At 38.3% G+C, this 5,000-nt stretch overlaps 1 protein-coding gene across 1 annotated transcript in view; it reads right to left on the bottom strand.

The window, feature by feature from the left end:
- Positions 1-3,934: 3,934 nt before the first annotated feature.
- Positions 3,935-5,000, bottom strand: part of LOC138000827 (plexin-A1-like) — a 43,403-nt gene continuing 42,337 nt past the window's right edge. The window contains exon 20 of the mRNA XM_068847491.1: positions 3,935-5,000. This exon is cut by the window's right edge and continues 1,861 nt beyond it. The gene's annotated coding sequence lies outside the window, so the exon portion shown is untranslated.

The raw sequence follows: 5,000 nt of genomic DNA, 5'->3' as shown, positions 1-5,000 counted from the left end.
TTTGCATACCCCCATGATTTTGCCTCCCTCCAGACTCTCTCGGTAACCTTGAACGGATTTTGTAGATGGTACACGCCAATCCCAACTAAATTTCCCATTCGGGAGTTTTGGCTTACCATTTGAACAAACCTAGTACCAACCGGTTTCTGCTTGTAAATGGTAAACAACCCACTTTTTCGCCATTCTGTTCAATTACGCACTGTAATTACTTCAAACAACCCCCTTGAGGTTGTTTGAAGTAATCAATCCAGTTATAATCAGGGACTGTAATTAGTTGATGTGAACCCATTTAATATTTAATTCGATTATAATTCGATCACAATCGAGACCTAATGTGAACACAGCTTTAGGCCGTGTTCAAATTAGGTGTACCGCACACACCTGAGAATTGAGGAGGTGGTTTATAAATTTGTTTCCTACAATATTCCAAGTTCTTGGCCTTTTTCATTGATCGATTTCGAATTTATTTTTTTGTTGCATGACAGTGACAGTGAAACGTTCTATTGTTAAACGTTTCAGTTTGCATGGAAATTTTTAATTGCATTGATTTAATTTTGTATTGGATAGGCTCAGTTAATGTTGAAGTTATAGAAAGCGCTTATGTTTTTATCATAGGTGTAACCTTAAGTTATTGTTTTATAAACAAGGTTTAATTTTGTTATGTTTCAACAAAACAGTTCTGTTCTGTGAGGGTGTTTTTGCAGCAGTGGATGAGAACACTTGAAAAATTATTTGTTCCTGGTTGAAGAAATTAATTTTAAAAGCACAAAGAATGCAGATGTGATTTGTAGACATAGAAGTTAACTGTGAAAACTTGAGTGTACACTGTTTATGAGTCAATGAGTTAGTGCAGTTAACCAAACCATAAAATGAAAGCTAAAATTTCAGAGAGTGCTTAGGCCTAATCACTGAAACGAGGACTTACGCTTAATCAGTAAATTATTGCTATATTGTCTGTGAGTCTCATTGACTCATGACTCATTGACTCATTGATTTATTGACTCATAAAACATGGGATCTCTGAAAACTTAATTCACTGTCTTGTGCATACTGTAAATACTTCAATGCAAGGAAACCAGTTTGGCTGGTTGAAACTCTATTTTTAATTCATTCTTTTGTAACTTAAGGCTGGTTCACATTTGACATAGTGTCATAAGAATTGTCGATGTGAACTGGGAAAACATAAGAATGTCAAGAATACGAAAATTGAATATGTTCAATATTCTTCAGTTTTTGCTCTCCGAGTTCATACTTAGAATTCTTTTTCTTGCAATGCTTCCAGGCTTATGGTCGCTTGTGTGAGGTGTAGCCCTCAGTTTAATTCTATTACTACTTTTCACTTCTGCTCACTTTGAATGAAAGGTATTATAATAATTTATTTATTTGTGTACAGTGGTGGCCATACAGCAAACCTGTGTACATTACCATACTGTTCCAAACTCTGCTTCCAGTGTACAAAGAAAACACCAATTAACCAATGCTACAAATTCTCAGTCCAAAATTATGTAGTATTAGAAACATTTGGCGAAGAATCAACTTTATGCTTGGGAATCAATCTAAAACCACAACAATAAACGAAATAGAGTTTAGTAGTCTCACCTGTGAATCACCTCGAGATATCAGAGGGATCTTAAACAAGCACTTCTCAGAAATTGGGCCAACCTTGGCTGCCGAGATTGCTGATACACCCATAAAATGCACAGATTATATCAAACCCACTGAGGCTACCTTTATTTTCAAACAAACAACCTGTGCTGAAATTTTTAGTCTCATCAACAAGCTGCCTTTGAACAGAGCTAGTGGGCTTAACAATATATCGATGCGCCTCTTGAAAGAAGCTGCACCTATAATCACTTCTTCTTTGACTTTCATAATCAATCTCTCAATTTTTACTGGAATTGCACCGGACGAATGGAAGCGTGCTAGAGTTTCCCCAGTTTTTAAAGACGGTGTCAAAGGCCCCCCCCCCAACTATTCCGTTTGAAACTAGGCAAATCGTGTACAAAGCACTTATCTTGCCATATTTTGATTATTCCAGTTGTGTATGGGGATATATAGGGATAGGATTAACGGAAAAACTCCAGCGACTTCAGAATAGAGCTGCTAGAATAGTGACTCTTTCAAATTATGAAACACGATCTAAAGATCTATTGGATGATCTGGGTTGGGAAGTACTGGTAGATAGGAGAATGAGAAAACTCGCTATTCTGATGTACAAAATAACTCATGATATTTCCCCGCCGTGTTAAAATATCTTTCAGAATGTTTCTGACGTCCACTCTTATGACTTAAGAAACTCGTCTATCAACTTGTATATTCCTAAACCTAAGTTACAGACAGGAAAACATAGCCTTCATTACAGAGGATCGGTCATCTGGAATAAAATCCCTGTGGAGCCGAGAAAACAGGAAAGCGTAGTTCATTTTAAATTGTTCCTCAAAGATATTCTAAGTGAAATTAAGTAAAACCTAAGTGAACTATATAACTTTTAGTAAAATCGTATATTTTTTATTGTGCAAATTCTAGAAGCTTGTGTAAATAATATTAAGTATATTGTAAATCCTTAATCAAAATTCATTTAACTGCTTCCATTACTGTATTTTAAGGTCACCAACTAATATAATTTTAGATATTGTTGTAACTTATGTAATAGTCTTAATTCTTACGGCTCACTGGAAGACCACTTGAAGTGAAAGTGACCCCGTAGTAGTGGTAGTGGTAGTGGTAGTGGTAGTGGTAGTGGTAGTGGTAGTGGTAGTGGTAGTGGTAGTGGCAGTGGCAGTGGCAGTGGCAGTGGCAGTGGTAGTGGTAGTGGTAGTGGTAGTGGTAGTGGTAGTGGTAGTGGTAGTGGTAGTGGTAGTGGTAGTGGTAGTGGTAGTGGTAGTGGTAGTGGTAGTGGTAGTGGTAGTGGTAGTGGTAGTGGTAGTGGTAGTGGTAGTGGTAGTAGTAGTAGTAGTAGTAGTAGTAGTAGTAGTACACTGTTTGGCATAAAATGCGCTCTTTTGCTATTGCTCTCTTGTAAATGCCAACGGGCAGTGGTGGCTACGTTTTCCTGAACGTGGTCCAGTGAATACGGCGATCGGTTGGCATGCCGTTTTTTGTTTTTAATTTATTTACAATGCTTATTTACTGCAGGTGCAATCTTGCATCACAGAAACTTTACTGGCATACTATACCTACATACTACGTATTACTTAATTACTCTCAGTATGATAACTTACATAAAACTGGTTTACCAAATGGTAGAAATGCTGCCGAGGGGAAGGAAGATTCAAGTATACTTGCGGTAATTTAACGATGGTTAATGCGTAGAATTGAAGGTAGGTTTTAATAGTTCATGAGCAGGGTCAGACCAAACAGAACCCTCATCTGGACCCCTGCACTTGAGAAAAGAAAGAAAACAGTTTGAGGATACGAGCATAGTTTTAATAAGCGCCAAGTACTAGGATTCATGTGAGGGATTGAAACTATATACTTTGCCCATGAGTAGACTCTGGATCATAAGTAAGTGTGATCTGCTTGACTTCCTGAAAAGGTATAAGTTACGGTCAAAATAACTATGCATCGCCGATAGAACGTAAATAGCCCCTTGAGAGGACATGTAGTTACAAGTAAAATACGAAACTCAGAGAGATTGAAGAAAATGAAAGGGAATCGCGTAACATTAGCATCGATAATGTCAATGACCATTTACGAGTTCACGTCAACTTCTTTTTCACAGCAAGTCACAGCCCGAATTGCTGTGCCGAGTTTTTAGCTCTACTTTTCGTGTGACTGAAAAAGGACGGTAATATACATGAGAGAGACTTATGATGTCCGACAGCTAGACTTGCTCTACAAACAAAAGCCGTTTCAAATACCGAGGCGCCAGACGTACGTGTCCGTATTTTTTAAGTCGCCATAATTCTTACTCAATTACTTTAACTTCGAACAGTTTTATAGTCTATTGTGCTACTTTTAATTAGCAACATTTCCGTCATCACTGCACATTGAACGTAACAACTATGAAATGACGGAATGGGATATTTTGTTGTGAACTTTAAGTCATAGAAATACATTACTGTGTAACATAGGAAAGTAGAGGACAATTTATTGAACAGTACTTTCTTACAATGTTAGGAATGTTACACCGTTAACTTACAAGTTGGCAACTTCGCTTTAAGTATTGATTGCTTGAAAGAGTGTTGATTGTTTCCTTGCATGAAGTGTATTTTGTATGAAACGCCATTAAAATTGACATTAGACCACGCCCAGTGAGTATTTTTTAGTGATCCTGTATTAAGTCCAGAGGGTGGCCGTCGTACACAATTTACGACTGTGTCAGAATAGACCAGCTTATTGCTAGAAATATGAGGACACGTGTGGTGGACATTGGACAGCTTTTTTTGCGGTGTTTCCTTTCACGCGACGTCCATGACTTCGTCTGAAAATATCTTTTAAAAAAGTCTTTAGCTGAGTGACTTTTCGCGCAGTTTGTGGTTGTGATACCCGGAAACGATTGAGAGGCTTTCCGCCTGGTAAAACTACTGTTTTCTCCATATTGTGTCTCAGTGGCTTGAGTGACCAACGCGTTTCTGGTTGTCTTTTCTATCCTCTCAAAAAATTAAGTCTGGCCAGAAGCGCGGGCAACCCCCTTTAGCCGTCTGCTGTGAAGGCTAAAGGGTGTTACTTTCTAAAGAAACTGTGGTGCTGTGTCGGTGGGGAATTGAAAAACAGAAATAAGTTTGTCAACTGGGTTGGTACGTCAAATTGACCATCGTTGAGAAATCTAAAAGATGATGTCTCGAGTGTTCGCCCCATGCCCCGCTCGAAACATTTGCTTCCCATAGCTGTGAAGGCTAGTTTCTCATGGGCGACTTTGGGACCGATATACCAGGGCCTTGTTTCATCTGATAATTGATAGTTGTCTTTCAGGTGGGGTTACCACGCCTTTTTACAACAATGCCGTGTCATTGAGAAATTCAAATTTATTAACTTCCGGTACTTGTGATTAAATAAAG

The sequence above is a fragment of the Montipora foliosa genome, chromosome 4 (genome assembly GCF_036669935.1).
Source record: "Montipora foliosa isolate CH-2021 chromosome 4, ASM3666993v2, whole genome shotgun sequence".
Lineage (NCBI taxonomy): Eukaryota > Metazoa > Cnidaria > Anthozoa > Scleractinia > Acroporidae > Montipora > Montipora foliosa.
This window is presented reverse-complemented; position numbering and strand designations above follow the sequence as displayed.